At 40.4% G+C, this 23,208-nt stretch overlaps 1 long non-coding RNA gene across 1 annotated transcript in view; it reads left to right on the top strand.

The window, feature by feature from the left end:
• Window positions 1-4,351, top strand: part of LOC135971653 (uncharacterized) — a 121,203-nt gene extending 116,852 nt beyond the window's left edge. The window contains exon 3 of the long non-coding RNA XR_010587901.2: window positions 3,568-4,351. This is a non-coding gene — a long non-coding RNA (uncharacterized lncRNA). The remainder of the gene's footprint in view (window positions 1-3,567) is intronic.
• The last annotated feature ends 18,857 nt before the right edge of the window (window positions 4,352-23,208 follow it).

Genomic DNA, 23,208 nt, shown 5'->3' with positions numbered 1-23,208 from the left:
AAAAGGCATGATAAATAAACATGTTTCTGTGCTGAATGAAAATAAACATGCCCCCATTACATCATTCTGGTGCTATTTGTTTCCTCCTTTAGCTTAGCGGGTAGCAAAGGTCGGTGCCAGAAAGAAGCCCCAGGTCATAGTTTTCCAGGACCTTCCTCTTGCATCCTTCTCTGATCCTTGTCATTCATCCCATGCACCTTCATTCTCCTCCTCTCTTAGTCTCCTGAAGCACTCAAATGACAAGTCCATTAGGCAGATCAAATTTTCTATTTTTGTGCCTTCAAATGCCCAGAGAAATAATAAGACAGGAGCTTCCTTCAGCTGACTCCAAAGACATGCATACCCTGATTTCCAGAGTTTGTACTAGGAGTGTTGTCAGAAGGACTTTACAATGTTTTCCCCACTTTGCACAGATGTGCAGCAGCTAGAGGTGAAGCCACCAAATAAAACCCAAGTCTGTCTCCATGGATTGGAAAGAAGAGTATGTTTCTTTCAGATGTTCTGGGACTTGGAATCATGTTTTGTCTTGGCCATCCGGAGCATAATGGGGTTGATACCTGTTGTATTACCCTAGAGCATTCTGTCACTTGGCTGGTTAAAAAGGTGGGAGTGAGGGGAGGAGGGAGGGGAGGAAACTGTACTTGATCCTTATGGAAGCCAGTTAAAATTAATTGGAAAAAGCTTTTAAAGACCCAAGATGCAGACCAAATGTGTCTCCGACCCGCGGCCTCATCCCGCACTGAACGCGAAGGTCACTGTGAAGCTGCAGATTTATGCGGAAGGGCCGGGTGATGGAAAATGAGACAAAAGCATTTGGATTTTATTATTCCATTTACTCTGACCCTGGGCCATAAAGGATTTGGAGAGCCTGTTTTATGTATTCAGCTGGTTGCCACACTGACAGGCATTTGGAGCCACTTAAATAAACCACCCTGGTCCCACAGCTGCAACAACACCATATCAAATATAGGTTAGGGTTGAAATGGAGAGCCTGACACACAGCATCTCCAGCAGGTGCACCGGGAAGATTTTCTGTTGTTGTTTATTTGTTTTTTTAAAGTCCCTTGTTTTTCGAATAGCTTCCTTATCCATCTATTTATTTCAATTTAAAGCTGACTTGCATCCTGAATTGGATTTGGTTTTTGCATATAAGGGTGTGCAATTTGGGTTTGACTCCAGCTTTTCAAGAATGCTCTGTCTTTTCACCGAGTTTGAGACGGGTTTCAGAGAGGTTGCCTAGTGATAGAAAGCTGGTAAGGTTTTGTTTTGTTTTTTGAGATTTGTGCTGGTCCATGTACTTACTTATTCTTTTAAGTTGTCTTCTTTTAGTTCGCCGAATTTCAAAAAAGTGGTTTGTCGTAAAAGTTACAACTGAAAAGTAGACCAGGGTAGGAATTCAACATGGAAGACAATGAAATTGAATCCACAAGTGTGCCTTGGTGATAGACAAAACATATGTCTAGGTTTTTCGTTTAGTTGTGGACACATGGGAACTCAACAGAACAGAGAAGGAAACCTGGAATAATAACAGCTCCTTCCATGTGGGAAATGCCTCAGAGGTTTCAACCTATTTCCTATGTGAACTTCATTCCGGAACAAGATATTGTTTCCATTATACAGATGTGAGAACTGAGGCTAAGAAAGGTTAAATGACTCATGCCAGGGTTAGATGACTAGAAAGGGGTGATCTTTTGGCTCCATCCCATGGCATGGCTCATGTATCCACATATGCCTTTCTTTCCCTTCCTTCCTTCCTTCCTTCCTTCCTTCCTTCCTTCCTTCCTTCCTTCCTTCCTTCCTTCCTTCCTTCCTTCCTCCCTCCCTCCCTCCCTCCCTCCCTCCCTCCCTCCTCTCTCTCTCTCTCTTTCTTTCGTTCTTTCTTTCTCTTTCTTTCTTTCTCTCTCTCCTTCCTTCCTTCCTTCTTTCTTTTTCTTTCTTTCCTTTATTTTTATTTATTTATTTTTTTGATGGAGTCTTGCTCTGTCACCCAGGCTGGAGTACGGTGGTGCAATCTTGGCTCACTGCAACCTCTGCCTCCTGGGTTCAAGCAATTCTCACAAGTAGCTGGGACTACAGGCCCACGCCGGCTAATTTTTTGTATTTTAGTAGAGACAGGGTTTCACCGTATTGCCCAGGCTTGTCTTGAACTCCTGAGCTCAGGCAATTCACTTGCCTCGGCCTCCCAAAGAGCTGGGATTACAGGCATGAGCCACCGCACCCAGCCACCTTTCTTTTTATAATATGGCCTTTGCTTGCTGCCAAGAAAGAGATGCAATTACCAAACAGAATCCAGGTGCTCTGATTCTGAAAACCAGGGACACCTAAATGTTCATGGGTGCAGTGAGAGCCTGGGGCCTAAAGTGCTTTTTCACCTTGAGAATGTACTCCTTCAGAACACCAAAGAGGGTGTGGACAAGCTAATTGAGGTGATCTGTTTTATTTCATACTGTTCCTCCTAGGTCTGTTCTTCATAGAAAAGCCATCAAGACTTTGAACTATTAATCATTTGTCACAAAGACTGATTTTACCCTTTTTTTGTCCTCCCACCTTCATAGACACTTACCCAGAAAAACATCCTGAGAGCCCTACACTGGCATTTTCATTCTTTGATGTTTCTTCCAGTGTCTGAAGATCAGGGAAATTACCAAGAGATATGTCACAGTTGTTGGAATTACATTGTTGTATTCCAGATTTCGCAAGCACCTTATAGTTGAGTGTTAAAATGTAAGAGTACTTCAATTGGGCTTCCTTTTGACAGCTTTCTGTAAAAAGTCATATGTATCAGGGAGCCACCTAATGTATTTTACTTTTTAAAATAATTTTGAAAATTGTACTTTAAAAGCCAAATCCCTACATTGATTTTCTGCTTTAATTTAAAGACTTATGTTAGGGTGTAATATGAAACCCAAATTTAAATTTTTTTTAAATTATTTATTTTTTTCTGTCAATTCTATAAAGGTGAGACTAGGACTCCTTCACTTTCCAGGTAAAAATGGTAGAACTGGGAACTTTATTCTTAGGAGTTTCCCCAAAATTCAACACTGACTTGCCACATTCCTCGTAAGTTTGCCAAAGATGACACAAGATGGCCTCATTTCCAGAGGAATCTTTCCAAGATGCCACCTGCCCCTCCCTCTTTCCCAGAACCACCTCTCTGCCTGGTTTCATGCAGCCTCCTCATCCCCTAGGCCAACAGAATCCGAGATGAGTGTCCTTGCATGCCAGGGTTGAAAATCTGTCAACTTCTGATGCAGTCCAGTGATGGATTGAAATTTTGACTATGTGCTACCTGCATGTGAATACTTGCAATTAAACTATCAATATCTGGGTTAGGTTTTTATATTTGTTTCAAACACTGTAGTTGGTTAGTCCTGTGTTCTAGCTTCCTTTTATCCACTTGTTTCTCCGCTCCTGTTGCCCCTTTCCTGCCCCCTCAACCATGTGAGGTAGGCAAAGCCCCTCTTATTCCACCTTTCCCAAGCCTCTTCTTTCCTGAAATATTCTTGCCTCAAATATATATTTCTTCTCCCCCGCCAATTCCTAATCAAAACTTTCTCTTTTTTCCAGTGCAGTTCATCCCAGCTGGCTGTTCTGCAGAGAAGCACATGCTCATTATGCGAAAGTTACTTCTGCCGAGATGTGAAGAAATGATCAGCTAGTCTTAGGGTGAAAAGGAATGACGTTTTGATTCACATGAGAACCAGTGACCATGTTTATCCACATTGAACTCCAAGAGGAAGAAAAGACAATGTCATATTTTTGACAGGGGAAGACTTCTGCAAGACTCTTGCCTCTTCTGGAGGACAACTGCTTCCCTCCCTTCCTTCTTCCTGATGCCTGTGCATTAAATTGCATTAGACCAATATGAGTCAGGCACTTGGTGCTCCTCCTTTGAATGGCCACTGACCTTTGCTCTGTCTGCTCATGCCAAAAAGAAGTTTAATGCATAGTTTCCACTGGATTGATCTGGTGCCTGGTTAGAGTTGTCTGGTTGGTTGGATATCATATAGTAATATTCTGCATTGTAGCTCATAGCATTTTTGAAGATGCTGTATAGCTATTGTTTTTTTTTCTTTTGGGCATAATCACTCAGAAAAGAGTTATGGAGTAGTTATGGGTTCCATTTAGAATTGATTCCAAGTGCACAGGTACATCCTCTAAAGATGGACTGAGATCTCTGATTGATGTGTTGCAAGACAGGGTGAAAAACTTACCTCTTATTACAATTCCTAAAAATTCTGTAACTTTTCCAACATGGTTCCCTGTACTGCTGGGCTGATTAAAAAGCCCTGTGAGGCCATGTGTGTGTTTTAAGTGGATGTATAGTATAATAAAAGCTAATGGTGATTCTTGATGACTTTTGTTGAAGTTGAGGCACCTGCATTTTAATTGACATTTCCCCCCCTGAAGCACAGCTTTGGAACGTCTACTTCAGCTCACTTGCAGCAGGGTGGAAAATCGCCGGATTTTTAACTTCTCCAGCCATCAGATGGTATTCATTTGTGGTGGCACAAGGGTGGCTTAACTTCAGCTTGGATTCTGAAACTTAGAGGAAAAGTCTGCTGAACTATATGGGGATTTTAAACTGTCTAAAGTTAGAAATGCTCTGAACTTCATACGCAGCTTCCCTCACCCCTATTTTGACATTTCTAGGAAATGTTACATAAAGAGAGGCCAAAAAGTAAAATTTAACTCTACATTACAACTCTGGCAAATATATCTGTTATTGTGGTAAAACTACATGGAAACTCTAAGCAGCACAAATTACTACCATGTGCACAGAATTCCTACTTGGGTTAGCACCCTCCATGCAGACAAAGAGAGACAAAAAATATGCAAATTTCAAGTAAAACAAATTCACACTTTTCTTAAAGAAAAAAAAAAAAAGCCTTCATATAATTTGGAGCAACCAGTCTGCTTCAGTAATGTTCTTATATGTAAGTGGAAATCCTTTTTGATATTTACACTACTGATTTCTTTAATCTCCACTTTGGAATTAATAGACAATAACATCAGATTGCTTCCTCGGCTGCCCTAGCACATGTGCATATTTACCCAAGTGTCTAGAGTGGGGATTGTACACATATCTCTAATCCACCTGCCTGTGTTAGTTAAAAGCCCAGATAAAATCAGCAGCCCTTAGATCTTAACCTTTTAAGTCTGAAATGTTTTTAAAGTCTGGCCATGGCAACTGAAGCTGGGGTGTGCTTAGTGGGGGAGGAGGAATCAGGGGAGATGGGAAACAGTCAGAGAATTGGTATATAAAAATTGTCTCAGCTTGAACTACTGTTGCATTCAAACAAACCAGGAATGTTACAATAATAGTGACAATAGCCATAAAAACTGGGAAGGTGAAACTCAATAGATAGAAATAATTTACTTTATGATACAGTGGCATGGTACTGTGCCTGGCTACCCTGATGTTTAAACAAATAACTTGCATTTACCTTCAACTTTCTCTGTGTGTACAACTTGAGGAAGGGGTAGTGAGAATAAAAGGCCCAATTATTTTCTAGATCCAGGTACCCTAATGACAAATACTGAATACACTAAAACTACGAAAAAGAAAACATCCTTTTTTTTTTTTTTTGTAGCATTTAAGTGTCTGGAACAATCACTCACCATAATTATATGCATCTAAAATAACAGACTAAATCCAAACAAAAAGTACTTTAAACCTTTATCGAACACAAGTCATGTGTTAGGAAATCAACTTTAACTCAGTATTTTCTATATTCCCTGGAGAAATCTTTCCCTCTAAGTGAATTAATTCATCATTGACGTTGTTTCTGAGTCGGGAATTTACACTTTTTTTCTTAATCAGTTACTTTTTTTTCTTAATCCATTACTTTATATTACTTAACTAAAGAAGAAGAAATCAAACTCAACTAGAAAAACAATTACAGTGTGTTGATATTTCTCTTATGATATATTAACAGAATTAAAATACCATATGTTTTCTAAACCACAGATCCAAAGCAAAACTGGGAATTTTTCATTAAGCAAATGATCAAAAGATTGTGTTCTACAACTGTTTATTTTACAGATTTAGTTAAATGGATTGATATTGTCAATCTAGGTTTTCTCTACTTGAAGAATTCTCTATTAATGACCATTTAAACACAACGTGTTACTGGGCCTATGCCTTTGGGGCAGTGATGTGAGGACTTATCTTTCCATTTCTCATTTCATCTCCATTTTTCCTTGAAGTCAGGCTGTATTTTCATTATCTCTGTGCCACTGGCATAGAGTGGATGCTCAGTATATATTTATCAACTCACTGCTTGAATTACTTAACAGCAGAAGCCTATAAACTTTTGATTGAAATCCTTCCCTGAAGTTAAGACTCCAACTTTGGTTTTATTTGACTCAGCCACTACCTGGCGAAATGTGCCGGTAGGTCAATGCTCCAGGTTTCTCCACTGGGGAGGTGAGCAGAACAGTCATTCTGTCAAGAATGGTTTTGGTCCTAGGTTGCCATACATTTATTACTGAATCATCAGGTTTTTTCTCTTCCCTGCTGCCAGCCATAATGGCAAGTTGAATATTCAAGCCATATGTTTGCTTGGAATTACTGCTATATGCCAGGCACTGAACCAGTAGCTTTATGTACATGATCTCACTTAATCTTCATTTCAACCCAAGAAGGCTAGTCTTATTATTGCCATTCTATCAACAACACTACGAATTGTGATGTTAAGAACTTGGCTTAGTTCATCGACTTCCTGAATGACAAAGCAAGGGTCAATGCAGGGTCCTTGGATGCCGTGGCTCACAATAAATATAGTCTCATTTCTGTTGCTCACTACTCTCTCTTACAGTGCTGGCCTTCCAAAGTGTTTGACACCATTCTGTCAAAATGTATTAACTCTACAACCAAAAGACAAACAATCCAATTTTTAAAAAATGGACAAAGGACTTGAATAGGCATTTCTCCAATAAAAAAAGAAATATGAATGGTCAATAAGTATATGCAAATATGCACCACCTTATTATTCATTAGGAAAATGCAAATTGTAACCACAATGAGATAGCACTTCATACTATCTAGCATGGCCTTTTAAGAAAATGAAAAATAGTAAACGTTAACAAGAGTGTGGAGAAATTAGAAACCTCATATTTGCTTTTGGGAATGTAAAAATGATGCCACCATTGTGGAAAGCAGTTTGGCAATTCCTCAAAAAGTCAAAAATAGAATTACCATATGATTCAGCAATTCGCTTCCTAGGTATATACCCCACACATACATTGAAAACATGTTCAAACAAAAACATGCACACACAAGTGTTCATAGCAACATTGTTCATAAAAGCCAAACAAGTGTAAACAACCCAAATGTCCATCAACTGATGCATAAATAAACAAAATGTGGTATATCCATCCAAAGGAGTATTATTCAGCCATGAAAAGAAATGGAGCATTGATACACACTATAACATAGATGAACCTTGAAAACATTATGCTAAGTGAAGGAAGTCAGATGCAAAAGAAAGCATGTTAAATAATTCCTTCTATATGAAATGTTCAAAATAGGCACTGCCATAGAGACACAAAGCAGATTAGTGTTTGCCAGGTACTGAGGGAAGGAGAAAAATGAGGAGTGTTGGCTTAATGGGCACGAGGTTTTTTTGGAAAGGTGATTAAAATGTTCTGAAATTATATAATGGTGATGGTTGCACAAAAGTGTGAACTAAATGCCACTGAACTGGGTACTTTCAAATGGTTAAAATAGTGAATTTTATGTTATGTGAATTTTACCACAATAGAAAATGCATTACAAATGTGAGACATGGCCAAGATTCAGTTTTAATCACCTTAACTTCACCCCTCCTGGACAACTTGACAATAATATCTTTCGATAGCTTTCTCAGAAGGGAGGGAGACTTACGAGGTAACCTCCATACTTAGCTGGCAGGGGGACAGTTCTACTGATTTTGGGAGGTGAGCTAAGGCTGTTACTCTGGGGATGTCAAAAGTTGAGATTCATGACAAAGTGCCCAGTAAGTTCTTTGTACTCTGAGTTCAGGGAGGCCTAGAAGTTGAAATTCATTTTCCCAGACATTTGTGTTTGGCAGGAAAAAGAAGTATCAATTCTTCTTAGGGCGCTGATGTAATAAGGTGGAAGAAGAGTGCTGGGTGTACAAGCCTCATAATATATCTAGAAAAATAAGGACCTGGAGTGCTCATGCAGATTCTTCTTTTTAACCAGGATCCTAATACAATCCCTTCGAAATTGTAACAGATCAAGACATTGAATGTGAGAAAGGATTTAGCTTTGTGTCTTATACTTGGGCTATTATAAAAAGTATTAGTGAGGCACTCACAAAGAGCATCCTACACTCTTACGTTGTTGCTCAGGGATGCCCATACATTTACCACATTTCTAGATATGTGTTATATTGCAATTTTATTGAAGAAAGTAAATCGGATGAATGTGGAAAAAAATATCCTTTTGACTGTGTGAGTGCATCCTTCTTACTCTCTTCTTCTGACTTTCTCTCTCAATCTAGGCCCAACAAGGGTCCCCATAGACATAGAATAAAGCAGTATTGTTTGGTGGGGGATTTAATTTCACTCCATCACAAGCGACCATCGCAGCCCTGTCATTGCAATTTGTCACACGTTTTTGTGTGCTCTATCTTCCTGAAGTCCCATCTCCTCTGCAATCCACTGCATAATCTTCTGTGGGACAAAGCTCCCCAACATAATGAAAGAGGTGGAATTGGGAACGGAAAGTCAATGGACACAATTATCAATTTGGGCCCCACACCCGCCGGCTCCTGGGATTTGGCCCCAGCAGCCAAAGAGGCGCTAGTGGGGCCTGCTGTGTAGGAAAAAAAAGGCACCACTGCAAGGTTTGCTGAGGCCAAAGGAAGAGCTGGTGGCTGCCGGACGATGTAATCCAATGCCCTCCTGAAGAGACCACCACATAGAGGAATGCTAGCGGCTCCCCCATCAGCCCGCTGAGACCCAAGCCCTACAGTTTGTTAGGATGCAGCTGATGTTTAGAACTCCGTCAGTTCATTCTGAAACGAAAAGCTTGGCGGCGGAAGGCATCCCAGGAAGCAATAAATAGAATCCCAGACCTTGGTTTTGATTTCCACACAAGTCTTGTGACTGTTAACACAAACCAGAAGAGATTTTGAGATTAATTCTGGAATACAAATCTATCTAAACCAAATCAGAACTTCACTCACTTGTGGAAACTCCAACTCCAGTTTTAACTGTTTGGAGGAAAATTGCTTTAGCACTCCCTCCTGAGCAAGGTAACAGGACTTAATTTAAAACATGTACAGGACATTATATATGACTTCTTCCTGTTCATTTCTTACTACTGTTAAAGGGATGGGATTTTCCTTTTTTCAGTTGTTTCGTTGTTGTTCTAGACATTTCCAAAGGATCACCGTTGAATGGCTTAGTGATTCACAACTTTTGTACGTGTCTATGGATTTTTCTATATTCCAAGCCATTTGTATGAAAGGGGCCCAACTGCCATGACTACGAAGAAGAAGGTGGATGCTGCAGGTGATAATGCACTTTTATATCATAATAGTTGCCATTAAGAGCATTACTGAAGTTCCTGCACAAATGCAATTACTTGATTCACCTCTAATTCTTCTTAGCAATTCAGTCGGTTATGCTATTTTTTTAAAATGCAACCATTAGATCAACAAAACTGCTATAACCCGAGATAAAAAATAATTGAGTTTTCTGTAATAATTTTTGCAAACGTATGGTTAGGGGAAGATGTGGGCTTCACATTTGACTCTGTCTCTTGTGACTTGTATGATATTTGGGAAAATATTTAACTTTCATATACAGGTTATAAAAAGGATATAACAATCCTCATCTTTTAGGGGTGTCTCAAAATTCAATAAAATGAATTGTAAAGCCAGGATACCACCACCTATAGTATTATTTCCACAGGCCCAAGAGTGATAGTAATGATTTTTGATTTACAGATATGCATGTGTGTGCGTGTGTGTGTGTGTGTGTGTGTATGTATGCATAGCCTGGGCTCCTAGCCAGTTCTCCTTCTACTACTATTCAAAAATATTTATATCCAATCTCATTTTCTATCTTATTTTCTACCATTCACATACTCTAGTAGATTAGCCTCTTTTGTTTTAATCAAGATGAACTGTCTACATTGTGTGAACTTCTCACTAACTTCTCTATCTGGGATGTTTTTAGCTCAACTCCACATCTGCTAGGATTCAATTCAAATTGAGAATTCAAATTTAATTCAAAGCTCTTCTCAAAGAAGCCTCCCTGAACCACCACATCTAACCTAGCTCCACCCTATTGCTCTTGATCACACCACCATGACTATCATATTATTATGGCACTAATGGTCTGAAATGTATAGCAAAAATATTTACTGTCTGCTCCCTTCTCGTCTAGACTATAGCACTTGACTGACAACACTCAATTACTTAAACATTGTACTATCCTCAGCAACTAGCACAATGTCTAGCAGAATAGTTGCTCGACAAATACTTGTTGAATAAGTGAATTTTTAAAATTACACAATTTATTTTTTGGTGTCCAAGTCTTTCCATATGGAATGAATGAGCAAGCCATACTTACCCCTATGCCTCTGTCTTTCTTTCTTTTTTCTTTTTCTTTCTTTCTTCTTTCTTTTTATTTTATTTATTTATTTTTTTTGAGATAGAGTTTCACTCCTGTTGCCCAGGTTGGAGTGCAATGGCGCCATCTTGACTTACTGCAACCTCTGCCTCCCTGGTTCAAGCAATTATCCTGTCTCAGCCTCCCGAGTACCTGGAATTACAAGGGCCCACCACCATGTGCGGCTAATGTTTTGTATTTTTAGTAGAGACGGGGTTTCACTATGTTGGCCAGGCTCGTCTCAAACTCCTGACCTCGTGATCTTCCCGCCTCGGCCTCCCAAAGTGCTGGGATTCCAGACGTGAGCTACCATGCCCAGGCACCCCTCTGTCTTTCAAAGAAGATTCATAACTTTTTTCTGTCTTTCAGAGAATTCTCATTCTAGGCCTATTATTTGCAGAACAGGATGATGTTTACCTGAATTGGAAAGATGAACAGGAGACATAATTTTACCTCTGGAGCCCATTTGGGAGAAGAGAGATAGGTTACAAAGACCAACATTGCAAGCAGTGGAGAAAACATTGACTTGAGGGTTGCTCAAATCTTCACTGAGGAATTGTTCTCTGAGCTCAGCCTTGGCCTTAGAAAATAACAGAGTTCTTCAAAGTAACTAAGGTGGGAAGAAGGAATTTTTGAGCTGAAGGAAGCATGTGAGTAGCTAATTGTCTAATAAATTATATGAGTGCATGAAAAACAAGCAACAGCACACCCTTGTTCATCTGGTATGGCTGGAGTATGAGCCTTGGGGAAGGGCAGAAGTACAGAATGCGTTTGAATAGGTAGGTTGAGGTTATATCGCAAGACCCCTTGAGTGTCATACTAAGGAGGTTTTGCTTAATGTAGTAGGCTCTGGAAGGCCAAGGACTCTTGTTCTGCTGATTCTCTTGCCTGAAATGTGCTCTTTTTTTCTCTGTCACAGATTTTGTACTTTCTCTCACTTCAAGTCTTCCTCACCTCCCATTGTTATAGCAGAGGTTCTCAACTGGGGGTGACTTTGCCTCTCAAAGGACATTTGGTGAAGTCTAAAATGAGTTTTTGGTTATTACAACTAAGAGGAGTGTACAGGCATCCAGTGAGTGGAGGACAAGTATGCTGCTAAACATCCCATGATACACAGGTCAGTCCCTACTACAAATATCTATGCAGTCCAGAATATCAATAGTCCTGAGGTTGGGGAACCCTAATCTATAGGGATGCATGCTCTAAATTTTGTCTGCATCTCTTTGTTCTATCCTGCTTTGTATAATTGTTTAGTAGGGAACCATGGATCATGCTTTATCCCTTTCAGGCCTCAGCTCAGAGAACTGTACCTGAGACCATGTACAGGATGAACACTGAGCACTTGCATACTGGGAGTTCTGCACAACACATTTCCATTTCCGGGGTGTCCTCTGAAGGACAGAAAGCTTCTTCTGTTTCTTCTATCTTCTTTTTCTATGTGACTCACAATTAGTCCTCATTAAGTCCTAGTTGAGCAGTCACTACGTATTTGGATGTTTTGCTCAAGAACCTTCCAGAAAGCTAAAAGGCAGAGACTCTGAGTTCTAATTTGAGTTTGCTACAAATTACATCACCTATCTGGAGCAGCACTTTTTAAATTTTTTACAGCTAGGGAGTCTGCTTTCCCTTGACGTTTTTCTCACCCATGATAACAATAGCATGGCTTGTGTAGTCATGGATAAGAGACAGGCCCCTGTTGGCCCCTGTGCCTGAGTCTCTAAAATACTTGGTTTAACCAGAGAATAGTGCAATGCTACTTGGTAGTCTGGTAGCTAAGGAGAGTGAAGAGATGGCTCTCGAAGTCACTTAGGAACCTTCAGTGTGGACACTTGACTGAAGAGGAGCCTTCAGTCAAGTGTCCACACTGAAGGTTCCTAAATTACCAGCAAAGAAACTATACAAAGACACAATCCTGCTTACCAAAGAAACATCTGAATTATCAATTTGGAATTTTCTTACTTGATCAGGTAAGGAAATAGGTAGAGGAAAACAGGAAACTTTGTGGACGGGGGAGGTCCCTTATGTAGAAAAGCTCATTCTGAACAGTTCACCCTCTAGTGAAGTCTCTGTTTAGGGAGGTAAGCAGCTTGAAGGAATCCCTTTTTTGGAAATGGATATCATTATATGATGAAAGGCTGGTAGGAACTTGTTATGTTGTAGCTGGCATCGAAAACTGTGATAAGAATTAGTGTAATTAGAAACACTTGCAAGATAAATGATTTGTTGACACAAATTGCTAAAAATCCACCTAGTTGTGGAGCTGAGTATTGGGGAAGGGGCAGAGGGACGGGTCAGGAATAATGTGAAGTCTGTCTTATTTACTTTACTCCTGTCCCAAAGAATCTTCTTCTCTATCCTAGCCTGGGCGAGTTTTCAGCTCCACTGTGCTTTCTGGGCTAGTTTCTAAGCTCCAGACCCAATGGTTGGTGTAGCATTTCTCCAGGCAAACCTCCGGGTGGTCTTGTCTTGTGCAAAGAGAAAAGTAGATAGCAGGAGGCTTTCTAGATTGCTCTTCCAAGCATCAATCTTCAAAGGAAAATGACCCACCTGCAAGAAGATACCGTTTGCAACAGACACAGGAGGCAGAAGCCCTAGGTCAGGAAAGCCTGGAACAGAGGTCTTGCCCTGAAACAGCTGTGCCGCCAAGCTGGCTTCCACTTTGGGATGGAAAGATAATTTTTGTATTTCAATTCTTTTGCATTTCTTTTACATGATATATGCCAATGAAGCAAACAATAACAAAAAAATTATTGTGTCTAAAATGCAAGCCTCTTGGCATTTGGAAACCCTGAACCATCTATGACTTTCAGCTTCTAAAGGTTGTTTTTCTTTCTTTTCGAAAGTATTATTGGCTTAATGTGAAAGGAGTGATGCTGATTTTGTAACTTATTCCAAAAAAAAAAAAAAAAAAAGATTTAGAAGTCTCTCTGGGCATTTTAAATACAGAGCTACAAACTGCCCATAAAAAGGTAATTATGAACTTCTTTGAACTGAATCAAATATCAGTCCCTCTATATTGATGAACTAATATCTTCACTTTTTGAATTATAAACTATTGAGAGCATGTTCGTAGCATGTTCAGAACCAGAAGTATAAAGAAATGAAACCTCTTAGTGCCCATTTGGGGTAACAGTATTATGCTGTGGCTTTATTTGAACATTCGTTCCTTAAACATGGAGTACTGGTTATGGCAGGCACTAGGCGACCTAGGTTGTAAGCAGCCTAGACTGAATTTTCACAACTGGGTGAAGATATATGGTGACAGGAAGAGAGAGGAATAATGCCGTGGAACAGTAGAGCATGATCCTCTGGAACATTGGTTCTCATTTATAGATATTCCATTGTTACATGTCAACATAAAGAATTCCATTGTTTAAAAGAAATTCCAAAAGAGAGTGGGTCAGTGGCTTGCTTGAGGGCATGTCCTTTGCAAAAAGAAGATTCAAATTTATATCCAAGTTCGTACTTCTCTGCCCCATTTCCATACCTCTTGAACTAGACACTAGGCTCTACTCAACTTTACTTGGAAAACACAGCTCGTTCTTGAAGCAGAAGACCCTGAGCTTTTTCTGGCTTCCTAGTGTTCAGTGCTCACCGTAATCTGTATCCTTAGACCTTCATGCAAACAGTACCATGGTTATGGTGGGGGGTGGTGCCTATGGTGCCGGAGTGAACTCAAGAAATGAGGTGAAAAACACTTTTGCCTTAGTCCATTTGGGCTGCTACAGAATATTTTAGACTGGGTGACTAATAAACAACAAACATTTATTTTTCACAGTTCTGGAGGCTGGAAGTCCAAGATGAAGAGGCAGGGAGATTTAGTATATGGTGAAGGCCAGCTTTCTCATAGATGGTAACTTCTTTTTGTGTTCTTACTTGGTGGAAGGGGCAAAGAAGCTCCCTCAGGCCTCTTTTCTAAGGGAACTAATCCTATTCATAAGGGCTCCAGCCTAAAGGCCACATCTTCAAATACCATCCCCTTGGGAATTAGGATTTTAACACATCAATATTGAGGAGACCCAACCATTCAGACCATAACTACTTTCAATAGGAGTATTGGAAGGATCAAGATGGGGTAACCCATGCAATGCCCTCAGTACAGAGTCTGGCAGGTAATAGTGCTTTACGACCATTAGCAATTATTATTTATTAGCACAGATTGAGAACTCTAGAATCAAGATTTTCTAGTCAGAGTACTCTTATGATTCAAATCATTTTAGGTGGCTTGGGGAAAGAAGATTTAACAGCAAAAACCATGAAAGGTAATGACTTTGGCCGAGTATGGTAGCACATACCTATAATCCCAGCACTATGGGAGGCTGAGGCAGGAGGATCACTTGAGCTCAGGAGTTTCAGACCAGCCTGGGCAACATGGTAAAACCTTGTCTCTACAAAAATAGAAAAATTAGCCAGGCATGGTTGTGCACATGTGTAGTCCTAGCTACTTTGGAAGCTGAGGTGGGAGGATCACTTGTAACTGGGAGGTCAAGGCTGCAATGAGGAGTGACCACACTGCCTGCACTCCAGCAAAGGTAATAGAGTGAGATCTTGTCTAAAAAAAAAAAAAAAGAAAAAAAGAAAAGAAAAAAGAAAAAGAAAGAAAGAAAATAAAAAAAGAAGAAAAAAGTAATGACTTTGGCTTGTGGTAGCCACAGGAAAGAGAAAATACAAGTGGAGATCTTCCCAAGGCTTGAGATAATGATCGTATCTTACCTAATGAGGATGGTTTTCTGGGCTATAAATTGACGTTCAGTCCAAGTGTCACACATAATATCATTTAGCTCTTCAGAAGGGGTTTACTCTTCAAGGAAAATGAGGGTGACAAACAGAGGTGGCAGATCTTGTGAGGAGACTAGAAATGCTGTGTCTGTAGCTCATGAGGAGTATCAAAATGACCCCGTGAGTGCATCCAGCTCTCTGTCCCCTGGTCAGGTGACCTGTGGAATGATGCAATCAGACAGGGTGCAGAGAGGGGGAAGGGGAAAACAATCATCCTCTAAAAGCAATCATCAAACGCTCTTCCAGAGAATTGGCTACTTTACAGGTGGAGTTGCCCTGCTCTTACTTTGTCAGAGATGCTGTGCATTTTCAAACAACCTGAGTTTCTTTTGGGGAGTGTGTGATTACACTGAGGTATGTTTCTTTTCTCCCTTCCCTTCCCTTCCCTTCGCTTCCCTTCCCTTCCCTTCCCTTCCCTTCCCTTCCCTCCCCTCCCCTCCGCTCCCCTCCCCTCCCTCCTCCTCCCCTTCCCTTCCCCTTCCTTTCTTTTCCTTTCCTTTCCTTTCTTTTTTTGTTTTTTCCAGGGTCTCCCTCTGTTACCCAGACTTGAGTGCAGTGCCACAGTCATGACTCACTACAACCTCTGCCTCCTAGGTTCAAGTGATCCTCCCACCTCAGCCTCCCGAGTAGCTGAGACTACAGGTATGTGCCACCACACCTGGCTAAATTTTTTTCTATTTGTTTGTAGAGATGGGATTTTGCCATGTTGCTCAGGCTGGTCTTGAACTCCTAAACTCAAGCTATCTGCCTGCCTCGGCCTCCCAAAGTGCTGAGATTACAGGCATGAGCCACCAAGCTGCAGACATGTGTTTCTGAGAACATTTTGCTTATGGCCAGTGAAGGATGCTAAGTCTGGGGTTCTAATTAGGCCCATCACTGAATTACATTATGTCTCCTTTCTTTTCTTTTTTTTTTCCTTTTTCTTTTCTTTTTTTTTTTTTTTTTTTTTTTTGAGATGGAGTTTCGCTCTTGTTGCCCAGACTGGAGTGCAATGGTGCGATCTTAGCTCACCGCAACCATCCCCTCCCAGTTTCAAGTAATTTTCCTGCCTCAGCCTCCCTAGTTGCTGGGATTACAGGCATGTGCCACCATGCCCGGCTAATTTTGTATTTTTAGTAGAGACAGGGTTTCTCCATGTTGGTCAAGCTGGTCTCAAACTCCGAACCTCAGGTGATCCGCCCGCCTCAGCCTCCCAAAGTGCTGGGATTACAGGCATGAGCCACTGCGCCCCGCCACTATGCCTCCTTTCTAATCTCATGTTGGCCAGTTCTCTTTTCTCACCTGACCCATCCACATTGGATTGCCTGAGAGGGAAATGGATTATTCAGTAAAGTGTGTGGAATTATTCTGTGGTGAGTCCTATGTGCTGCATTGACCGTTAGTAGCGAATACTGCTCTTTCACTTATCAACGACTATGTTCTTAAGCCTATCGATGTTTCTTCTTGTCTACTATTTATAAGGTCCTGTGGTTGGCATAGGATGAATTATACCACAGCGCTATCCCTCTGCTGGGAATTTATGGTCTATGAATAAAAGATAAGATAATATCATAAATGTAATGTGGGGTAGACTAAATGATTCAAGTTAGCTGGGTGGAAAGTGCTGAGAGTGTTGAGAGAAAGGAGACGTTCCAGCATGGGCCTTCCAGACCTAACCCATTATAATAAGCATTGCTAGTCCAGAAATCTCTGAGAACCGTGGCCGAGGGTCTAGATGTAATGTGCTACCACAATTCTAGGCATGTGGAAGTGATCAGGGGATAAATTAGACAGAGTTTTCTCTCATGCTTCTTAAATTCCTGTGGGAAGTGAGGAGGGTGGTGATAGGCAATGACTAATGGTCATAAAAAATTATTTCTGAACTTGGTAAGTCTTAGGGCAGTGGAAGAGAGAAAAGCTTTCTCCAGAAGCTACTTCACATGGCCTGGAATCATTTGTCTGGCCTGCCAAGCAGTTATGATTCTGCCCTTACTACACTCTCTATTATGTCAGGGCTAGAAGTGAAAAATGCTAGTGAAATAAATTAATAGGTCATTAAATTATCTTATTTGGAACTAGAGTTTTACAAATGGATGATTTACTATGCGCTATACCATTTATAAATTACAAATGTAACAATGGTTAATTGGAAGAGATCCTCACATATACAGGTACATATGAATATATGTAAATTCAAGGTGTTTTGGCATCTGGAGCTAGAAAAATGAGGAAACAAGTGTGTTAACAAGGCAGAAAGAGGAAAACCAATGAGGGTGTTGATTCTGGCTTTGTCCAATCACAAAACCGGTTTGACAAGTTTTGATGGAATCAACTGGTGGATTTAGTCTAGCACCTGGTCAATTCAGTCAAAAATGTCAAAAACCCTGTGACCGAGTTGACAGGTGTTAGACTGACTGACTGGTCAATTCCATCAAAGCAGTAGAACCATTTGTGCTTGTAGATACATTTCAGACCCAATATAGAAAAAGAGAATTTGGGGAATTAGCACTGGGGTAATCTCTTTGAGGGACAATTTGACTGGGAGAAGGGGCAATAAGTCATCATTTTGTAATATCATCCCATATCGATGGCAATTTTAAGTCACAGAAGCCCCCAAAACGAGCCTATGACCATTATTGGAAATAAATCAAAGTTATTAATAATATAGTGTCCTGATGCCCCTTGTAGTTGACTACGGTGACTTGTTTGTACTTTATTTGAAAAGCACAGGCATTCAGGGGACCAGTTTTGACACTTCTGTTTTGCCATACATGAAGACCCATGAATGTGGCATCAGGACTATGGGTGGAAGAGATCTACATTTTTATTATCATGGCGTATGAGTCTCACAGATTAGATACAAACATGCCCATTTTAAATAGTTTCAACTCAGCCCTTTCTCTTCTCACAATGATAATTTCTTAGTGACAGAGAGAAGGTCATTACAATAAAAACTTGAGACATAACAGGTGCTAAAAATGCTAAATATATTCACACCCCAACTTCTGGTAAGTGGTCCCTGTGCTTGGTATTTGGCCTGTGGGGAAAACTACGAATTTTAAGAAACCTCATGTTGGTCCCAGAGCATTCTCCCGCGAGACATGTGCATCTGCATAAAGTCTGCTACATTAGAGACCAAAAGGGTTGGCCTGCTTCTCCCACGGTCTTAAGTTAACACTTGTCTTTGTGTAGTCCAGTCTTTTCTGAACTTGAAATCCAATTGGCCAACAATTAAAGCCAATTAGCACGTGAGGAAAATAAACCAAAGACTCTCTCCCTGTGTTTTCCATGGCTCGATAGAAAGCTAGTTAGCTCAAGGCATTAGCATAGTTGTGTATCAGGCCAGGCATATAACGGAGACTAGTTGGCTTAAAGTATTAGAAGACTGGGGTAGCGGCTGGCGCAGCAGAATTGTGTTATTCTGAGCTAACAGCTGCCAAACATTCTTGACAGGAGATGAGGCAGATGTCCAAGGACAATCAAAGAGAGAAGAAAGTTTAAGCCAACGTTTGCCTATCTCATATTCTCCGCTTGATCCTCAGCCTCAAAGACAACGCACAGCTGCTGCACTTCAAGGTCTAGAGGCTGATCCCAACTCCCAGGCTGCCCCCACACCCCTGCTTATTCTCTGAGAGCTGGGCTCAGCTTTCCTATCAAGCCTCCCTTACAGGTCATCTTGTTGGAGAGAGTGGGACTTCTTGGTGACTTTTCGATATTCTGAACACTCACAATGTTTAGATCAAAATTCCACAGTGTGTGATAATCATAAGATTCAGGACCGCAAAAGCCTCTCTAGGACAACCCTAAATGGGCCAGCTTATCAGGAGACAAGATAAGTGGTGGCCAAAACAGCGTGTCCTTAGAGGTAAGAAATCATCAGTTCAAATACAAAGTGAAGAAAAGAGGAGCAATCCATGTGAAATCTAAAGGTTGCGGATTTACTCTCAGAGCTGCAGACATTTTGCTTCAGCATTTAAATAATATAAGGGATGTGGGGAATAAAAATGCAAGTACAAGTGTCCATTATGGATAAAGAAACACAATATGCATCTGTACTGAAAGCGTTTGCCAAAACGTTGGCGTGTTATCTCTCTTGGGGGAGAGGCAGAGGGACTTTATTTCCCATCAGTGCTAAGAGGCATTTCATGTCCTATAGTACGGCAATATGCTTATTTACTAAAATCTTTTATTGTTATACTTTACACAGCATGTCAAAAATAGGCAACTCTTTCATGTTGTTAAACAACATCTGCAGCTAATGAAACAGTAGAATCTTCTCAAATAAAGAACCTGTGTCATTGTCAAAATCTTTACACATACCATTGTTCCACAGAGGGGAAACAACTCAACATTTTATGTTAATTTTGTTTTCTAGGTACCCTCATCTCTTGTATGAGATACACACTTAGAATATTAAATCATAAATATTTGATAAAAATATTAATCCAGATTTCACCCCATACTCATGAGTCTCTAGCCAGAGGTACCCTTTTAAATATATTAGTATCCCCAAAGCAAGGGCATAGTCTGGACTTAGTGTGTTTATTGAGCAAATGCATAATGAATGAATGAATGAAAAACAAGTAGACTTAATCACATGCCAAACCTATTGAAAATACACACAAACAATGCTCCTATAATTGAGTTGCCTATAGAAGCAGTAGAAAGCTATATTTTTAGAGGAGTAACTCAAAAGAACACAATATGAAATAGCTTCTTTTAAAAGCACTAATTTGTTAGGAGTTCTTTTATTTCAACAAAAAAAATCTATTTAAAAATAACTATTGGAATTAGAGAAGGTTTTAAAAATTACATGTATTTCTACCCTGATGACTAATTACAGGGATAACTTTCACACATACTACCATTGCAGGTGCAAATATTTAATTATGTGTGCAAGCCAGGTGGTGAGGTGGTTCCTTAACTACGTGTTCAATTGTGTCTGCTCTAGTTGCCCCTTCAATTAGCTGTGGGTGCAAAAAACAGAGACCTAGCTGAGGCCCTATTAAAATGAGGCCTATATATTCCACAGCCTTTTATCTGTGAAGGGGGAAGGGGTTGTGCATTTTGTATTTATGTTAGCTGCTCCTAGCTGGGGCCTGGGGGAATCACTTTTGGGGAGCTAGTTAGCCCAGAGCAGCTGGACTTGTCCTGATAAGAATTGCACACAGTTGCATAAAAAGTGGTCAGCTCTCCTCCACAGCAAGTTTAGGTATTAAACCAGGCTCTCTCTTAAAAGCGACGTGGCTTGCTTATTCTAAAGGTGCTTGCAAATCACATGGAGCCTTTCCCCAGGAGATCAGAACATAAAAGTTTGTTCAAAACATTTGAAACAGGCAGGCTGTTGTGACTGAATCATTTTAATTATTTTAGCAGCTCTTCTTCACCCTTAGAGGTGAGGTTAAAAGGCTATTTAGGGAGATAAAACTATTATACACAATACGGTCTGAGAATCCGCAAGGTTAAGATTTGATCAAGGATGAGACTTATGAAAAATCAACTTGGTGTTGAGTCCTATACATTTGGGAAGGGGCTGGAGGGATTGAACTGAAAATTCAAAGTTGACAACTGAATTCCAGTTTTCCTCCGCTAGCTGTGTGACTTTGGCCTTATTATTTAACTTCTCTGTTTCTCAGATTTCTGCCCTGGGAAATGGAGCCACTAATATCTACATCATACATAATATCTACATCTTCTAAAGTAGGTGTACTTAAAGCACCTTGTTTGGTGCTAAGTCCAGGATGTGTGCTCCATAGAGGAAACTTCTTTGCTTTTCTCCAGAGGAAAAGAATGCTGAGAACATTTCTATTCAGCTACACAGCAAAAGATCCAGGGGAGGGAACTGCTAGACATCCTGGACATGTATGCCATTTTTACCCTTCAAAAGTTGATGACCGTGTTCACATCTGTTGTGATGTATTATCGGATTTTTAGCTAGAGAAATAAATCACAGCCCTCTAAATCTTAATGTTTACATTTTTAGAAAAATACGTTTCAATAACCCAACATCATTCCATTTTTAATATTTTCCTCAATAACCTCTGGCTGCTCATTCTTAGGGGACATTCAGGTTTAGAAACATGGCTTTCACGTTTTTGCTTATAATTCTTATATTTTTATCTGGTTTTGAAACTCATTTATTTAGAGTTGCAGATTTTTAGGGTGGTTATAGGGTGCTATGTATGAAAGGTGATTTGAAGTTTTGTCTTCAAGTCCAGGGTTCCTAGTTACATCATTCACGCAGGGGCACACACACGCATTCATGCACACATGCACATACACACAGACACACATCCATTCCCCCAAGGCTGTACAATAATGTATCATAATGACTTGGATGCATGAGTGTGCAGCATTTTGGAGGGAAAATACTTGACCTGGACACAAGGATTGTGGGAGTGCTAACATCAAGTTGCCCACAGAATGCTACATTATAATAATGATGCGTTTCCCTACAATATGTTGACATAACCAAGGAAGTCATCAAAACTGGCATCAGGGAACCTCAAAGTAGTGACTCCTCCATTAGAAATCTTGGTAGTCATTTTCACTGCCTGGTCTGGATATGGGCATTGATGACATGGCTTGAATGTTTGTGTCTCCTCCAAAATTCGTGTTGAAACTTAATTTCTAACTCAACAGTATTAAGAGGTGGGGTCTTTAGAGGGTGATTAGGATATGAGAGCTCTGCCTTCATGGATAGGAGTAGAGGTCCTTACAAAAAGAACTTGATGAGGGAGAGAGTTCTCCCTCTCTCTCTTCTTTTGCCCTTTGGCCTTCCATCGTGCGAGAACACAACTTTGGCCTTTCTGCCATGCAAGGACATAGCAACAAAGTACAGTCTTGGAAACAGAGACCGGGTCCTCTCCACGCACTGAACCTGCTGGCATCCTGATCTTAGACTTTCGAGCCTCCAGAACAGTGAGAAATACATTTCTCTGCTTTATAAATTACCTAGTTTCAGATATTTTGGTATAGCAGCACAAATAGACTAAAACAATTGAGGAAGGATTTGGGGATCTATTGTCTTATATGTTGGCATTTTCTCTCAATAGAGATGAGTTCACTTAGAGAGTCTTTCAAATTCAGAAGGAAAAGTAGTTTGCTCACAAGATGCTTATATTTGTGATATAACTTGGGGTGGAGGTCATTCTCCTTTGAGTGAACTCTGACTTCCCTTGATCCTGTTTTCTCTCTGGGGTGTGGAGGGGTAGGATGGGATGGGATTTCTGCTATAAGGAAGATAGTCACACAAGGCCTCATGTCTAGGTACCATCAGGTACCTTCCATTCACTGTGAAATGTGAGAAGCCAACTACTCCCCAAATAACATTTAGGCTTTGACAGTGTTTCCCGGCCCCCCCCCCCTCCCCCATTTTCCAGCTCCTGTCCTAGAGAGCTTGTGGACAAATGCTTCTGGGTGCCCGGGAGTGACAGAATAAAACCCATTTACAAAAACTCTGGGGGCTTGATGAGACTTCCAGGTACGAGAAAATCGAATTGGTGTCCAACAACACTATTTTTTCTGTGATAATTGCTTGCAATTGCTAAAACTTGCTGATGATAAAGAGAGAAAATAGAAAACCCTTTGTCACTTTGAATGTAAAATCATCATCATCATCACCATTTATTAAGAGATTATCATGGGCCAGGCTCTGTGCTAAGTGCCTTGCATATATTATATCTTTGATGTGTGAATTAAAAGTGACCTTGTTGAAAATTTAAAAGGATTTGGGTAAAAACCTCTATTTTATTTATGTACAGTGGGAAACTCAGCGTCTCTCCCTAAATTTCAGAGACTCCTCAGTTTTCTCTAATGTCT

The sequence above is a fragment of the Macaca fascicularis genome, chromosome 7 (genome assembly GCF_037993035.2).
Source record: "Macaca fascicularis isolate 582-1 chromosome 7, T2T-MFA8v1.1".
In the NCBI taxonomy this organism is placed as follows: Eukaryota; Metazoa; Chordata; class Mammalia; order Primates; family Cercopithecidae; genus Macaca; species Macaca fascicularis.
This window is presented reverse-complemented; position numbering and strand designations above follow the sequence as displayed.